Raw genomic sequence first — 17,709 nt, 5'->3', positions numbered from 1 at the left:
CTCTTGTACGAGAAGGTGCACTGCTTTTCTTCTGCCAATAAAGTCACACGTCCCGTTCACTCACTTCTGGCTTGTTTGTATGGGCGTCAGTAGAAGCTGTTTAGTCTCCTGGCCACTAAAACGTAACCGCTGAGGCATGCCGCAAAGCCAGCAAGACGAACATGGCGCGTATCAAGCGTACGCCACCGGTAAAAAGTGCCCATGTTGAATATTGCAGTAAAAAAAACGCATTTCCACTTCTTGTTTAAGTAGCGCCGTCTGTCGGGCCCCCCGCCAAGTTCCATGCGCTGCCGCTTCTTATTGTCGAACCGCTGTGGAAGGTACAGCTTCCCTTGTCTAAAGTTGGTTCTTTATTCGATGCACATGACCTAACGCTATTTGGCTGAGACACGGTACAGACGCTGCCACAATGGCGCGTTGGAGCCAGTGTCGATGTGATGGCTGGTGGTCGATGTGCAGCCCAGAGTAGGCTGAGCTACGTCAAAAAGAAGTACGAAACTGGGCAAGCAGGTGAAGAATCTGGGAGCGTTGCTAACAGGTAAGGTCATTGGCAATGAAAGGAGCGAACCCATCAGGTGATTGCAGAGCACGGAGGGAAAATGGACAAAAGTCAGTGAGCGCTGCATCCGAAGCATCCGGCGCGTCGATAATAATCGTGCCGTCAAGGGGCTGAACACGGCCAAGTGCTTCGCCACAGAGAGCTGTCAGGGTGTAAGAAGCGGATTGCAGACAACTATGGAGCTGAGGCCAACTGAAACGTGAAGCGCGGCGAAAGGGAGGGGAATATCTTTGCACTTTAGGAAGAGGTCCGAAGGAGTGAAGAAGACAGAGCCTTCAGAGAGAGCGGCGCAGAAAACGCGAACAACGGCAGACGAGTATACGGTGGTATTGCGATGTCTTCCCGAAGGACCAACCTAGCGGGAAGTGGCGCCGACACATCACCGAGAGGCAGTATAGTTCGACTTCAGCACAGTGAATCACGTCATTACTTCGCGAGAGAAAGTCCCAACCAAGTATAACATCGTGAGAGCAAGACGGCAGCACCACAAACTCGACAATGTAGAGAACGCCCTGAATAAAAACGCTTCCTGTGCATGCTGCTGAAGGCTGAACTGGTTGGGCGCTTGCTGTGTGGAGAGGAAATCCAGAAAGTGCCGTCGTCACGCTTCGAAGAGTGCGAAAGAGGCGTTCATTTAGTAGAGACACGGATATTCCAGTATCAATTGGCGCAACGGTTGGTACGCCGTCAACAGTAAGGACAACAACGTTCGAAGGCCACAACGGAGGACTTGGACAGATGAATGGCGATGCACTTCCTACCTCCTGAACTGTGGTACCTTGTTTTCCTCTTGAGTGGGTGAAGGACGCCGACGCATGGAAGACAACAAGCGGCGATGCATGGTAGGTGAGCGACTTGCAAGTAACAGGGGCTCGGCATGTGGCCTGCTGCATCTGTATGTATGTATGTATGTATGTATGTATGTATGTATGTATGTATGTATGTATGTATGTATGTATGTATGTATGTATGTATGTATGTATGTATGTATGTATGTATGTATGTATGTATGTATGTATGTATGTATGTATGTATGTATGTATGTATGTGTGTGTGTGTGTATGTGTGTGTGTGTATGTATGTATGTATGTATGTATGTATGTATGTATGTATGTATGTATGTATGTATGTATGTATGTATGTATGTATGTATGTATGTATGTATGTATGTATGTATGTATGTATGTATGTATGTATGTATGTATGTATGTTCCCTGCATTGCGTGATTCTTTAATGCATCCTTTCTCTATATGCATTTGTGTATGTTTCTTTTTCATTTATTTGTAACTATCATTATTGCATTACTTACGAATTGTGTAGTTATTCCACGTGCTGGTGCCTACCCACCCTGCCATGGCCATAAGGATAATAGTATAAGCAAATAAAAGAAAGGAGACACTCAAATTGCTGGAAGTTTTCAAAGAAGGCTTCGCGTCAATATAGCGCTCCACGCCTGCCTCTGGACCCTGGAGGCACCGCGGAAACATCGCGCCCGTTGCTCACTGCCCGAATTCAGTGGCCATTTCGAAAAGTGGCGCGCCCACAGCCGGCTGTGCCACGGAAGGATATCCGCTTTCCATGCGGCGCTGGCTGCAGGCAAAACGATCGCGCCGCCCTCGAGCTTATCTCCGTTATCCGCGCACTGGCGACGGGGCACTCGAAGCTGCCCGTCCACGGCCGTCCGGGCTGCAACAACACGGCGTCTCCAGGTGAGCCCGAATTCTGTGCTACGACGCCCAACTGGCGCCGCGCAAGGGGTACTTTCCGTGAGGCGCTACCCATTATTCATTGACAAAAGCCATAAGTATGTTGTTGGCGGCGACCGTGTTCATAGTTCACAGTAAATGAAGACACAAATAGAGACTCAACTGTTGGGCCTTACGGGCAGAAATAGCGCGACTGAACGTTGAACACTCTCAAGTACTATAGCGGGTGTTTCAGTGAACATTAAAAAAAATTGCCTGTGGCAGATATCAAATTCTGATCCATCAGCTGGTCTGCTCGAAGCGGTGGACATTACAAAAAACGAAATGCATAATCGACTGATTAATAAAAAAAAAATATTTCATGTCGTTTTTAACTGAATAACTTATGGCACATATCGCAATTTATAAACTCTAGCCGGGAATTTAGCTAGGTGGATCCACTTAGAAGAAATTCTCAGGATGACGCCAGTTTTGAGATATTACTTCCCGAACTTTCCGGAGAATGCATTGGCGTTCCAGTTACATTTGTGCTTCAGTGCATAAAGGATGTTTTGTCGAAAAGCATGTATAACGGGAGTGCATTTTTACCGCAAGTTTGACAGGGCATATCTCGTAAATGGTCTCATCGGTACCTTTCTTTTTCAGTGGCGATTGCCTTGCAGTCTCAACCACTAGAATTTGTAAATTGCAATATGCGCTATAAGGTAATAACTTAAAAACTTCATTACTGATTTTTTAATTAGCTGATTATTAATTTCAATGCGTTGTTCAAGTAATGTCCGGCTCTTCGAGTACAACAGCTTATGGGCTGGAATTGTACTATCTGCCGCTCGCGATTTCAAAAAAAAAAATTTGTAAGTGTTCGCTGAAGCACCCTGTATATATTCTGCTCCAAAATGTCACGGAAGCATTGACGTCAACATGGTCTCCCTCTCTGTGTGCCTCGCTTAAGCTTTAAGGTAAACGTAAAACTTCAACCTGAAACTATTCCAAACTTTCGTATTCCACTTTTGCAATCAGCTCTCCACGACTGGTCGAAAACTTTTTGTGCCACCTCCACTTCACCTGTCTGTCACGCGACGTCACCAAAACCGCGATACCTCCCCATCTGATGTGGCGTGTGCACACTGATTTTGCATGATTGGGCCGAACAAAGACAAACAGTTATTTATGATTCGACGCCTTTTCGCCTTTAGCCTTCTGCTATTGGTAAAACATTTACGGGCTGCGCCCACTTCACCTGCCTGTCACGCCACTTCACAAAACCGCGAGAACTCACGCGTCAAAGCGACGTGTATGCGTTAAAGATGCATTAATATGCCGAACAAAACTTAAATTTCTTCTCAATGGCCACAAGCTGCCCCGTTTCAGAAGGAATAAAACATGGCTCCTGTCGATCGCTCAGGCACTGGTTATTCGCACCCACTGGAGAGCTTGGGTTTATTTGCGTGTAATAAAACATCTTGCATGGCCGTGTAGCGTTTTAGATCACTTTCGGCACGTTTACGACCTCGCTATGCCAACTTCTTTGCTAGGGATCCGCTTTAGCGGCATTCTTAACCTCCTGTTGCATGGCACCGCGATTTTCCACCAGCCGCCGCAAGCTAAGTAAGGCAAGGCGGACAAATCATAGACGCCGACACTGCCCTCTTCAACCGGTTATCTATGTTCACTGCACTGGCTCGGCCCCATCGAACCCTCTCCACTTGAGGATGCTCCTCGCCTCCTGGCCGCCAAATACAAACGATAAACCGCTGAATCTATCCAATATTATTCATTTTGAAAGTAAAGTGACCTCCTATAAACGAGGAGAGTGTTTGATTAGGCTGTTCAGGCAACGCTACTGCCACCGCCCGATGCTTACGCCGGTGGTTACACAAATTTGATCTCAGGAGGTTGGAGTAAATACATATTGGAATAGTTTTACGTTCTAGGGCCCCAAATGTGCATTTCAGTAATCTAGGAAAATAACCAGTTCTTAACAAGTTGAAATCACTGGGCTCGAGACAACTTTCCGAATAGGAAAACCGTCGAGCAATCGACCGTGACTTGGCGCTGGCGAGTTAGCTCATCTGAAGACGCTCTCACTCATAACATAGCGCCTTCGAATCGCGGCTTCTGTCGACGGTACTGGAACTGTCTATAGACGAATTTTACATGCTAAGCGATAATATATGCGGCTGTCAACGTCTAAGGCTTGCGCAAGCAGTATTTACAGACTAATTTCGTGTGGAATGTACAAGTGAACGTGCCGGTACTATGCTTGTCTGCAAAGAAATATAACTGGTAATCTGCCGTGTTTGTTGGCTCAACGATATACACAGCGGTTTACCGCAATGGACGAGCTGTTTGCGGATGAACCAATGGGCCAATCGCTCGTTTCGATACGAGAATAAGGACGGGCATTAAGTCAATCCCGCACGACAATAATTCTATTGAAGAGCTCTTAAGTTGTATTCCGAGCGTTTCTCATAACACGTTTAGTCACATTACCATGATTTAGCTACGATATTCTAACAGGTTCTACTACTACGTTTGGCAAAAACTTTGACGTGCGGCTTTGTATCACTGCTATTCGTGTTCTTTTTTCTTATTTCTTAATTATAAAACGCATCACTTATAATGTCAATACTCAACTGTAATCACAATATCTGGCTTATTGGGGCTCAACTATATCAATAATATCAATATCAATAATTGCAGTATTTTCTAAGGGTATTGAGAAAATAATGCATGCGCGATTACTCTCATTCTTTAACCGTCACCATTTGATTGCAGACTTTCAACATGGTTTTAGAAAGCACCGCTCTACGGAAACAGCCCTCCTGAGCCAAAAAGAAATAATTTTAGATGCATTCAGCCGGAAGCATATGGCACTAGGCATATACATAGATTTCTCTAAGGCTTTTGATTTAATTAATCATTCCATCCTTCTTAACAAATTAGAAATGTATGGTGTACGTGGAACCGCCCACTCGCTTATGACATCTTATCTGTCCCACAGATCACAGTTCGTAGATGCTAGTAACACAATATCTTCAAGGAAGCCAGTTATCACTGGTGTGCCGCAAGGCAGCATTTTGGGCCCACTTTTATTTTTGATTTATATAAACGACATAGTACGCTGTACAGATAACGCTACATTCGTTTCGTATGCCGACGACACAACCGTTTTTATTACAGGCAACGTGGAAACAGATATAGAAATAAAGGCTAATAAGACGCTGTCTGACTTAGAGCGGTGGTCCGTGATAAACTGCTTAAAAATCAACCCTAAGAAAACAAAAGTTATCTTGTACGAGCCTAGAGGAAAGTTGTTGACAACTAATATGAATTTGTGTCTGGGCAGTGAGCAGTTAGAGATAGTGGATTGCGTTAATATCCTTGGGGTGCGTTTTACAAAGCACCTAACCTGGAATGAGCATGTTGATCATCTGCAATCTAAATTGTCATCTGCCATTGGTGTTATTGCTCGTCTGCGTCGCTTACTCCCGACCAAGGTAAAAATTATGCTGTACAATGCTCTGGTGGTATCTGTCATGCAGTACTGCGTCATGGTGTGGGGTACAACTGGTGTGACAAACTTGCACAAACTACATTTGCTACAAAAAAGAGTTGTGCGTTACATAGCTGATGTCCATTATACGCACTCCACAAAATCACTTTTTTCTAAATATGAAATTCTTCCTGTATTTTGTTTTTACAATTATAGGTTGATGTTGTGCTACAAAGATTTCGTAAAATTTGGCATTGATGATACAATTCATCTGGCAAAACTTCGGGAAAATACAAATATTCTACAGACCCGACATAAAGAAATGTGGTTCGTACCTACCCCAAGAACCTCTTATGATGAGCAATCTTTATCCTATACATTACCTTCGCTTTTAAACCTATTAGACCGACAAAATTTTGATCCCTCCAGAAACCGAAACTCTCGCATTAAACGTTTTTGTCAACTTATTTATTTGCAAGACTAGACATTGCCTTCTCCTAATTTTGTTTTCCACTGTTATTTATGAGTGTTGATTATTTCTTGCCGTCTTGTTTCACTCTGTATTACCCGTTACATTGTGATGTTTTTTTTTTTCATTTCTTGTGTATGACTGGCTGTCATCTTGCTGTTATGCCAACTTACAAGGGGTCGGGACCTCGTCAAGCTGTACAAGCTTTTAGTCCTGTACTCCTCCTTCTTTAAGGAAATAAAATGATTGATTGATTGATTGATAACTATTTTTGCGGTAATATTTCGACGTGTTTATAGAAAAATTTATTAATGCGGAGGACTTGACAGCACCTATTCGTAATTCATGACTGAAGAAGCCCGAGCTTAGGCAATGAGAAAACGAGAACAAGGCGAAAGCGGGAGCCAGCGTTTCGACAAGTGGACTTGTCTTTTTCAAGGCGACATATGCTTTCCTCGGCACAGTCTATATAGACCTTTGCACCGGAAGCCTCGAACCAGGTAGTCGGAAACGGATATGAGGCCCCCGGAAGCAAGAATACCTAGCGTCTCATAGTTGCCCTCTCCTGCTGGACTGTAACGCGCGCAGTTGCCGCATTGACTGCAGGCTGTTTTCGCGATCTTTAGCTTATCCGCACAGGCTATGCGAACGTCAGGGCCGCTATTTTGTAGCGATGCCTTATGCCTTATTCTATGGTATTCTTATCATCCATCACACACGGCCGCCTGATCCCGTTGATAACGTGGGCAGACCTTCGCTCTGACCACTGGCCAAGCGCGAAAAGCCAGGAAAAGCATAGAATCGGAAAAGATATCGCTACAAAATACCGGCCCCGGGCGGCACTGCGCTGTATAAGGTTGTTCGAACAACCAGAAGGAGCGCAGTGCAGCAAGTGCAGTGCAGCACGCACAATGTTCTGCAAGAGGACTGCGGCTTAAACATGGGCATGTTGTATCGGTTTCCTGCTGACGCGGTGCTAAAACATCGCCGGATTAGCGCTGTAAATCGTAAGGGGTCGTAAGGGGTTCGTCCCTACGGAGTCGTCGCGCGTCTGATCGATTCATCTTATCGACGGGAAGCGGACATGTGAGAATCCAGAGCCGATGCTTCAGCTCCGATACGCGAGGAAGGTAAGATGCGCTGTTTCGCAGCCACGGGCGCTCAAAACAGGAAAGTATTCGCCTTAATGCGTAAAGAGACACCGCTCAACACTGGTGATACTTGCACTAAAGGTCCAAAACGACGCTGAGGAGAATTAAGCCACGGAGAATCATCGGTGAAAGCAGCTGCAGCGCTGAGCTGACGCTTGCCGGCGCCATTCGGCAGTCGCGCGCAGTCGTACGGCCGCTGCCAGCAGGAAAGTTTCCGTCTCGATGCGTAGCCGATGCGCCTGGACACCGTGAGAATAGCACGAAAGTGGCAAGACGACTCTGTGAAGGCCGAAGATACGGAGAAACACAGATGTAGATAGCAACCAACGTTTTTAGATCTGTTTGTTGATAGCAACAGCAGCGCTGAGCCGGCTGAGACTGAGCAACGACAGTCCAGCATGGCATCGCCGCCAAGCAAGCGCTAGTCCAAATATGGTGGCGCCCGCTCAGTGCAAAGGTCTTAGAGGGGAGAGGAGGTGGGTGCGGCAACGAGCGAAGGTGCGTTAGCGGCGAGGGTGTCGAATTGAGAGCAAAGGAGTGCTGTGCAGATGGCCGGTGACGTGGTCGTGTGTAAGTCGGCGTGTAAATGGCGTGCACAACACCCCTCTATTACCTGATTCGCTGGCGGTCGCGGCCTATCGTGTCTCTGAATCAGATAATAGAAGTTCCGGCAGAAACCGGTGCTCGTGAAAAAGAATCTGAAAGGAAATACTGAAATGGAATAAATAAATAAAAGAAAAAATACGCAAAGAAATAAAAAAAATGAAAAAAACTCTAAGCAACCAAACTATGTGTTGTTGCCTATAGCTTTAAATGCAGCTAGCGAATGGATTCTAAAGCTTTATTTGAAACGTTTATGTCTATTGGTTGCAACGAACTTATCGATAAGATAAGGTACGATTCTTTGTTTGTTCTTTCTCGTTCAGAACGGAAGTTTCACTGTAAGATGTAGAGTTTAAGTTCATCAAAGTTATGACCTGGTTGGTTGAATTGCTCGGCGACGGCTTTGGGAAGCTTTTTAGCTGTGTCCGCGCGATGTACGTTTAATCTGACGTTCATTGATTGTCCTGTTTCACCGATGTATTGTTTCTCACAGAAGGAACATTCAAGCATATAAATCACATCCGAACTTCTAGAAGTGAAGCTAGATTTGACTTCGTGTGTATAACTATTGGCGGTGCTTTTAATTTTAATGCCAGTTTGAAGGTGCCTGCAGGTTTTGCACCTGGGGCGAAACCATGCTTTTATTACGGGGAATGATGTTGGTTGACTTTTGCGCGCACTAACATGTCTTTAAGGTTTCTTTTGCAGCAATAGGTAGCCCTTGGTACATCGTGGAACGTTTTTCTCGTACGCTCGGTACTTGATAATATGGGGTGGTATTTTCATAGGATGTTGGAGGGCGTTCGAATATTTTGTTATAGAGGCTGGCGGCCTGACAGGTTCGGGTGTAGGCTGTTCCTTAGCTAATTATGACTGTCTCTCCAACCTTGACGCTACATCATAAACGCTATCGAGAACAACTTTTGGATAGTTTCTTTCTGCTAGCGTTTCTTTTAAGGTCATTTAGGTGGTGGATGTAATCGTTGTCTCCGCTGCAGATTCTTTTTATTCGTTTCACTTGTCCGACAAAAATTCCCCACTTGAAGTGTCGCGGGTGATGAATGTTGTGGTGTAATTATTGCTGGCTATCCGTTGGCTTCCGGTAAAGTGTCGTTTTCATTTTTCTATGTAGACCGTCGTGTCAAGGAAGTGTATTTGACTAGGAGAGTGGAGAGCACTAAATTAATTGCTCGGTTGAAAGCGATTGAAGTGGAAAATTAAGGCGTTAGCGCGCTTGTGCCGTGTTCCCATATTATAGCTACGTCGTCGATATAACGAAGATAGGCGTGGGCTTTTAGAGGGTAGGATTTCAGAAGGTCTGCTTGAAGCTGTCCCATGAAAATGTTCGCATATGTGGGAGCGAATGGTGTTCTCATGCTAGTGTCCAAACGTTTGCAGGCTGTGAATAGAATCAAATTCGAAATAGTTGCGCGTGAGAACTAACCTAAAGAGTGACACGTAAACTTCAGGAGCGTGCGCTTGGAGATTGATTGCGAGGGATTTCGATACGGCTTCAATTCCTTCACTCACGGGAATGTTGGTGTAGAGGGCAAAAGCATCCAAAGTGACGAGAATAGCGCGCTCGGAAAGGATTTGGTTGGCGTTGGTGCGATCGATAATTCGCAGGAACAGCGGCGTGTCTTGAACAAAAGACAGGAGGGCGGTGGGGATGTTTGAGAGGTGGTGATTTAAGAATTTAGACCATGACTCAGCAGGTGTGTTGTTATTAGACACAATAAGCTGACCTGGCATAACTGCTGTAAATATTGCTTCGACCGGAAGAAGATAAAAGCGGCCTGGGTCTTTGTTATTGGGCATCATGAAGCGATATTCAGATTGCGTAATTAGTTGCCTGGACAGGAGCTCTGCTATCGAGCTTTGCACAGTATTGCTGTAGTCTGAAGTTGGGTTAGAGTCGAGTTTTCTGTAATGGGTGTGGTTGTTAAAATGTTTGGAGGCCTCATTCTTGTACTTTTCTATGGGACAGATTACGATACTGCCGCTTTTGTTTGCTGGTTTTATCACAATATCACTTCTTTCCGCGAGTTCTTTAAGGATTTGGTGCTAAGCGGAGACAAATTTTTGCATTTACGGCAATGCCACGTTGACTGTGGAATTTCTTTTGAGATTAACTTTATGTAGAAATCCAGGCCTGGGCACTTCGGCTTCCGGTGCCCACGTGCTAGGTGGTCTAAGCGAGTCTCTGTGCCGTTTTCCTAGGTCTGGCCTATCAAAAAAGAACTCCTTGTTGTTATACCTTTATGTAGTTCCTATTCGTTTACTGCGTTGTTCTTCGGATAAAACTTTATAGTACGTTTCAAATCAACTTCATCGGGGTTTAAGACTCCGGTATATGTCTCCTACGTAGCTGCAGTGCTCTGGATGCTCGATTGTAGCAGTATCGGTTGAGTTATGTGCAGTATGTGTTACATTAGTTTTCTTAGGTGAATCTGCAGCTTTAATACTTTTGTGCTGGTATTTATCTAGTAATTTTTGCTCCCTACATTGGACGAATTGTTTTCTTTTTTACGGTTCGGATAAATTCATGCTGTCAATTTGATCAGCAGTTATCTTAACTTGTTCCTTTCAGTGTTCTTCTAGAATATCAATTAAGAAGAGTGATGCATTTTCTAAAACAGCATTCCGCTTCAATATTAGCCTGGAGAGCAAAGAACCGATGGCACATCTGACCTTAATTCTGAGACCTTTTGGCCTTTTCCTCTGTTTAATGCATGTAGTGAAGATTTTAGATGAAACATCTAATTTGTCTGTTTGGCGGCGAATTTGCGGTATTGGGGGAAATGGCGAGATTTGTTATTTCGTGTGCTCTACGTAGTGCGTCTGAGTCATTTCTGTTTCGTTCGGCAGACCTCCGGGACGAAACATGTACAGCTGGTTTCTTTTTACACTTTATTTTCTTGTCGAGACCTGCATCGATGTCTCTCTATCTGTCTGCTTATTAGTCTATGTAGCTGTTTGCGTGAAGGCTTCGCGGGTAGTTGTGGGCTTCTGTATGAGCGGGTGTTGTTCAGGTGGTGTTGGTTCCGCGTCAGCCTTCTGTGCAGATGCTTCGTGGGTTCTAGCTCTATTGGAACGCGCGTGCGAGCTGGTGTTGAAAATTTCAGGCCTGTGTTCCTGTGTTGAAGCTAACTGGGAGGCAGGATTTACTGGTGTTGGTTGCGTCAATTTAAAAGAGTTTCTGAGCTTATATTTGATGTTGGTCATTAGCTTGACGCCATAATACTTGTGGTGTAGTCCGTCCCGGGTGAGCAGAATATCGGAGTCCTGGTGTATTTCAGCGTGGTGGATGATATGGACGCTTTTGTGTTGGTTTCCAATGTCCAGAAGAAAATCATTGAGCTTCTGAATCCCCAGTGCTTGAGCTGGGTGTATCTCTGGTTGTTGAGTAAGTGGCCTGTGTTTGTTAGCGAACTTGGGAATACTGTTGTCAGGGTGCTTTCTGCGCTTGGTCTGTTGGTGTGCAAATCGTCTATGAGCGTTTTCATGTCCTTAAAGGGACACTAAAGTGAAAAGTGATTTCTTCTGCACCAGTAAATCACCGTTCTACAACACCGAAAACACCATTCTTACAACGATAAGACGTTTGGTAAGCCAGAAAAAGCGCAAGAGCGAAATGCGGGTGGCGACGCTTACTTGAGTTCCCGCACCTGGGGGCTGTGACGTCTTGGATTTCAATGGCATCTTCTAGGGCCTACTAATTGTATATAGCGGTACAGATTGACTACATTGTGTTCTAAAGGAACCAAATATTAAACATGCCAAGTTTCGGGAACCTTTATTCAGCCAACGCGGCCCAAATGCGAAAACAAACTTTGGAATCCCTGACGTCAGGCTGACGTACCGGCGCTGGCGTTTCGGCGCGAAATTCAAATACTGATACTTGGACCTTCATTTTCTCATCTAATACTCAAACTATTTTCTTGAAATGACTGCCTGCAGGTTTCTCAAACAATGCTTTATTAGTCTAAACTGATTTATTGTTTCCCTTTAGTGTCCCTTTAACTATGTCGTGGTTATGGTCATCAGTCCCGCAGTGAATGACGAAATGTGTCATGTGACGTAGTGCTGCGGCAACGAGGTCTCGGATGGTGTGTTTTGTGGTGCCACTCTTAATGCTAGTGTGTTATGAGTGTTGGCCTGGCGGGAAGTGTTCGTGAATGTACTTGAAGTGACTGTGTCCAATTAGTGCTACTTGTGACAAAGAAAGCAGAGGGCTCAGAGCTTGTTCCTTCTTTTTCCGTCGGTAAAAATCCAGGGAAAACGGAGGGCGGGGATGGAAATTCAAGACGATGAGCAAAACGCCAACAAGGTGAAAGCGGGAACCAGCGTTTCAACAAGTTCTTTTTCAGGGCGACGTACCCGTACAAAAAAAAAATTCTTGAGAAGGCATTGAAATATTGTTGGTCAATGTTGAGTTTTTTATTGAGGAATTATTGAGAGTATGTTGGAGAATTGTTGGGTTGAGTGTTGAGCACTCTTGAATATTGGTCACTGGAATCGAATTGAAACACCATTGGGGACCTCAATGTTGAATAATTGTTAAGTTACCCTTGAAAGTCCATTGTGCTTAGACGGCCCGTTGTGTTCGTTTTGTTGAATGGTTGTTGAGTTACCATTGATACTGCGTTGAACTAACGTTGTGGTAGTTCTGTTGACCTGTTGTTGCGTTATTATTGCCACAGCATTGAAAAGCATATCGTGCCACAGTTGAGATGCCATTGAGATTTCAGAAGTCGCCATTGAAATATGATTGACGTTTCGTTGGGCTAGTGTATTTTTATTCATATATTGAAATTGCTTCGCTGTTCACACTTGCATGTCCCGGTGCCTGCTCATAACTTTCCCAAACACAAACAAAATCAAAGGAGAGAGTGATCAACTTGAAGTACCTTTATTTACACTAAATATGTGTGCACGTGAAACATTATTACAGTACATAAGGCACCACTACATCGAACCTGGAGACACAGGCAGTACCTACAGCACTCTAGCAGTGTAAATACATCTGAAAAAACCTATACATATGAATCCAATCAAAACGATCATTGTGCTCTTCACTTTCGACTTAAGTTTATGACTAGAAGGCAAAGCGACTCAAAAGGTAGGGCTTAAGCATACCCTTGCAACAACTAACTTTGAACACATGAACACTTGGAGCTGCTTGCATGTGAATACACAAAAGACATCTGAATATGTTACATTAAAATGTTGCGCACACTAACACATCACAGGAAGAGCTACGGCTGACTGTGAGAAGGCAAAATAACCAACTTGAAACGAATGACTTCACGTAAATATATACAACCTTTAGCACACGTCTTTCACCGTGATTAAAATTTAATGAAGTACCAAAGTAGACTTGCCTGAGCTTTGTCTTCGAGATATATATATTTTCATGTTGCCCAATTATTTTATAAAATAACATCACTCAACTTAGCTATTATTTGACGAGACATCATTTAGAAAGTTGTCGGGCATGATGAACACCTGAATCGTGTTTCTGACAAGCCAGGATTGCTTTCTTCAGAAATAAACTTGTAAAGCTTTTGTGTAATGAAAGCAGCTTATCTCCCTGGTACAAGTCAAGAACAAACAGTACGCCATTTGATTATGTTAATTTGGGGTACAGAGGAGTTCGTTAGTGGCATTTCCTCAATTTAGTGAGCTCATTTTCAGGTAATATTTCTGGACTTGCACAAAGCTAATTAAAGCACCTTTCTGGGGCCTTTTTTCCTATACCCAGCAACTAAGTGCTATCTCAGTCAATAAAGAGATAAGGAAAGGCTAATACCTTGAACGATAAGAGAAAAAATAACTATTTAGCACAGAAAATTGGTAGTAACACATGGCTAACACAATTCCAAACAGCCAAATAAATGGTCACCTGCACTTTCAGTATCAAGCACCCCAGAAATAGTCTTACAGTATGAGAAAAGGTTCCAATGACTCGACAGCCCGATTGCTGAGACAGTGAAAAACGCAAATAAACCATATACGAAACACCAATTACCTCAATTTCACAGATAAAATGTTATTAAAATAGCACCAGAATTTTGCTGCATAGAATATATGAAGGTTGCATAAAAATTGGGACAAAGCAGTAACTGAAAGACAGAGGGAGCTACAGCGCACCCATGTTGAAAAAGATTACAAGGAAAATGATATATATGCATATTTAAGTTTACAATTTTCGCTCCAACACATAGAAAAAGATCGCATGCACTTAGAGCATAAAAATGTTCATGTGCCTGGAGAATGCAGCGCAGTACAAAGAAGCGTCATGAGAGCCGAAAAACAGATCTTACTACGAATGCTTGCAACCTACAATCAGGCATGTGCCATGTCATGCCTTGAATGGATGAAATTCATAAATCTTACACACAAAGGAAGTTACCATCACTCTTATTGGCTTTCTGAGGGGACTCCTTGAAATTGAACTAGAAAAATGTACTCAGTGTCAAAAACAAAGAGAAGATAAGACCCTATAGCGTTCTTCCTGAAATGAACAGCGCAAATAACTTCATGTATCAATTCTATGGACACTTCGCCAATTCGGTGTAGATTTATATTTCACAACCACCCAAACAGAGACGAGAAGGATGAATTAAGGTAGGAACACACATGAACGCTGACTCAAGTAGAAGTTTATTCGTGAAGACGAAGATTTTAAACACGCTGGCCAACTTCACAAAAAAAAAAGCCATGGATGCGCAGCATACACAGCCCGGCACAACAAAAAAGGACCGAAATACGTCCTGTAGAATAAACATGTGCGCCAAAAACTAACAAAAACATGAAAACTGAAAGGTTTCTCCTGTAAGCGATAGTAACGAGAAGTACTGTATAGCAACTCTTTCCCACTAAGGGTCACAGAAATCTTGTTTATGAATATTTCTTCGTGATTAATAAATAATGCTTCCGTAAATCCTTTCGTATTCTGGTCTCTGTGATGAAAGAATCGTTCTTTCTGCTCTATACCGCAACACCAGAGGAGTTCCAGAAGCAATATTTATTGATCACAAACGAAACAATTGCGTAACCAAGTTATCTGTTGCCCTTAGTGGGAAAAAGTTGTTCTCAAATCAGTATTTCCCGTTGGGTAGTATCACTTATCGGACAAATCTTTCGCTTTTTCAATAGATTTAACCGATAGTTCTCGTTTTTCACGCACGTTTATTCTACATGACATGGCTTTTTCATATTTTTTTCTTGTCGCACGTGGCTGTTTCTGCCACGCACGCACGGATTTTTACCTTTGCCAAGTTGACCAGTGTGTTTAATACCTTTGTCATCAAAAGCAAACATTTAGTAGAGCTTGCGCTCGTGTGTGCTCCTACCTATTTCGTCGTCCGCCTCTGTTCGTGCTGCTGTTTACAGTACCCACGTATCACTTGGTTAGGCTGGTAAAATTCTCACAAACAAAAGTAAATGCCTCCCCTCAAAAGGTAGCCCATCCTTTACTACTAAACGCCAGAGCAAATCGAAAGTAAGCCTTCACAGCGTCCATGCAGCAGCTGGTACACCACAGAGTAACACAAAAAATAGTTGAAAATCCCACCTGATGCGAGCTTGCTAGTGAATCAGCCACATATAAACGGGTGTCTCTTGCACGACGCCAAGGTGCTTTTGGCGTAGAACACTTTAGCATCTGGGAATATACTGCATACGTAACCTGTGAGAAGGGAATGTGGACAGAAAATGAGATTGCGCGGATTAAGAATCTGCCACGCACTGCACATAACTACGCACGAAATAGAAGTACACACTATACTGACAAGTAAAAATTTGGGACTCTTTACGAGTGCCATCGAGAAAAGGAAGGAATGGGTTGCTACGGTAAATGTTAGCTAAAACACGCACAGCGATGTTTCACAGTGGGGAAAATATTCCCGGCTCTCTCGCAGGGCCAAAGACCACGCGACAGTGCATAACCCATACCAAACAGATATCGAATCTTTTGGTAGAAGTCCAGTAGAAGGAATGACCTAAACATACGCCGAGAACGATGCGAGCGTGAGCGTGCCTGTACGAGTGAGAACATGTACCGCTTCTTTGAAGCTAGCCGCGCTCCGGCGGGGCTCCGATCATCCCGCGCGATTTGTGTGCAGAACCTCGCGTACACGCCCTTGCGTTGCGCGGCAGCGTCCGCGCAGTGAGCTAGCTTCATGCACGCGTCATTCTTCACCGCGCAAACGGTGCTCGAGTGCGACGCTTAGCTCGAGGCGACAACGCGCCGATTGGCGCTCCTTTCGCTTCTGGAAACAACCCATATTCGGATCGGTCCAACTCAAAGAGGCAGCAGAGAACGGTGGCATGTTTCGGTTATCGCTTATTAAAATTGTACAGTACGTCTGCAACGGCAAACCGCCGCGCTAGATAAAGATGCTTACTGCGGTAGTTTTGGCGGTGATAGACGATAAGGTGAGCCCGTCGGCGGCTGTGTTCTTTGACCACGTCACCACACCTCTGTTCATTTGCGCTGTGTATCCATGTACAGTCACCGCGCGGAAGCTGTGACTAATCAGTTGGCCGTTCTCCGAAAATCCCAGAGAGGCGAAATATATTTCGCGGTGCGCCGCATCATTAGACGCAACCTAAATCGAGGCGCGCTTAACCGCTACGGCACAAAAGGTGATCACACTAACCGTATGGTATACGATGAGCCAGTGCGGAAAAAAAATTCTGATGTTCTACGTGCCAAACCAACGATCTGATTATGAGGCACGTCGTAGTTGGGGGCTCCGTATTAATTTTGACTTCCTGGAAATTTTTACGTGCATACAATGCACAATGCACGAGCGTTTTTGCATTCCGCTCCTTTGGAATGCGGCCGCTGCAGGGATCGTATCCACGACCTCGATCCCTAAATTGCCACGGAGGCCGCCATAGTTACGAAATGCGTAGGCGTGAAGCGCAACACTGCCTTCCGGTACGAGTGTGGTACAAGCGTAGCACAGCTGCACACCTGCTGCACGATTATTTGTCGCGGTTCTCCTAAACTCGTAGTGCCTGCCTAAATACCTTGAAAGGCAGCGCGCCTCTCACGTATCGGAACGCGATAACAAGCGCTTAGACGGCATACGTGAGCCCCCATGAAAAATGACGTGGCCACAGTACAAAATTATCACTGCGCAGAGAATCCGATCCTTATGTTCCAATTGTGTTCTCTCATACAAATGAAGGAAACCTTATTAGACAGGAACAAATGAAGCAATGCAATTTTACGCACATGGGGCGCCGCTGCCTCTTCGCCTACCATTGTTTCTGTTTCAAACGAAATGACGGCGGCAGCGAGAGTTAGTATCGCGCGCATTTGCTCCGGGGCATGCGGTTTGCTTCAAGAAAGTGAACGGTGTGCTTATCATGTCACGCTCGTCAATGTCAAAATAGAAAAGAAGGCTACGTGACCAAGAAAACGAGATTACTTACCTATCTTCAGAAGTGCGGCTGCGGCTGTTTCGGTGTGCCTTCTCTCCAACAGGCATCATGGCCTCTGCCGCGCAACTCATCAAAACCGTCAGGCTCGCACATCAGTAGAAGACTAGTTGTTGGGTGAGCCAACCACTTCACCGGATAAACGTCCCACTTATCGTCGTTAAAGCATTCCACTAAAATGTGCGTTATGATGTCCGAAAAGAAAATACTTTCGTCAAGAAGCACGAGGCGTAAACCACCGCACAACTGCAACCGAATAACTTAGTCC

General features: G+C 44.5%; 1 protein-coding gene across 3 annotated transcripts in view; it reads left to right on the top strand.

Annotated features, from left to right (window-relative positions):
* Positions 1 to 2,176: 2,176 nt before the first annotated feature.
* LOC135918035 (solute carrier family 41 member 1-like) overlaps positions 2,177 to 17,709 on the top strand; it is a 640,016-nt gene continuing 624,483 nt past the window's right edge. The window contains exon 1 of one of the 3 annotated variants that reach the window (XM_065451704.2): positions 2,177 to 2,269. The gene's annotated coding sequence lies outside the window, so the exon portion shown is untranslated. The remainder of the gene's footprint in view (positions 2,270 to 17,709) is intronic. The other 2 variants (XM_070538277.1, XM_070538275.1) reach the window with 2 other exon arrangements.

This window comes from Dermacentor albipictus, chromosome 5 (genome assembly GCF_038994185.2).
Source record: "Dermacentor albipictus isolate Rhodes 1998 colony chromosome 5, USDA_Dalb.pri_finalv2, whole genome shotgun sequence".
Taxonomy (NCBI): Eukaryota; Metazoa; Arthropoda; class Arachnida; order Ixodida; family Ixodidae; genus Dermacentor; species Dermacentor albipictus.
Note: the sequence above shows the minus strand (reverse complement) of the source record. Positions and strands in the feature narration are given on the sequence as shown.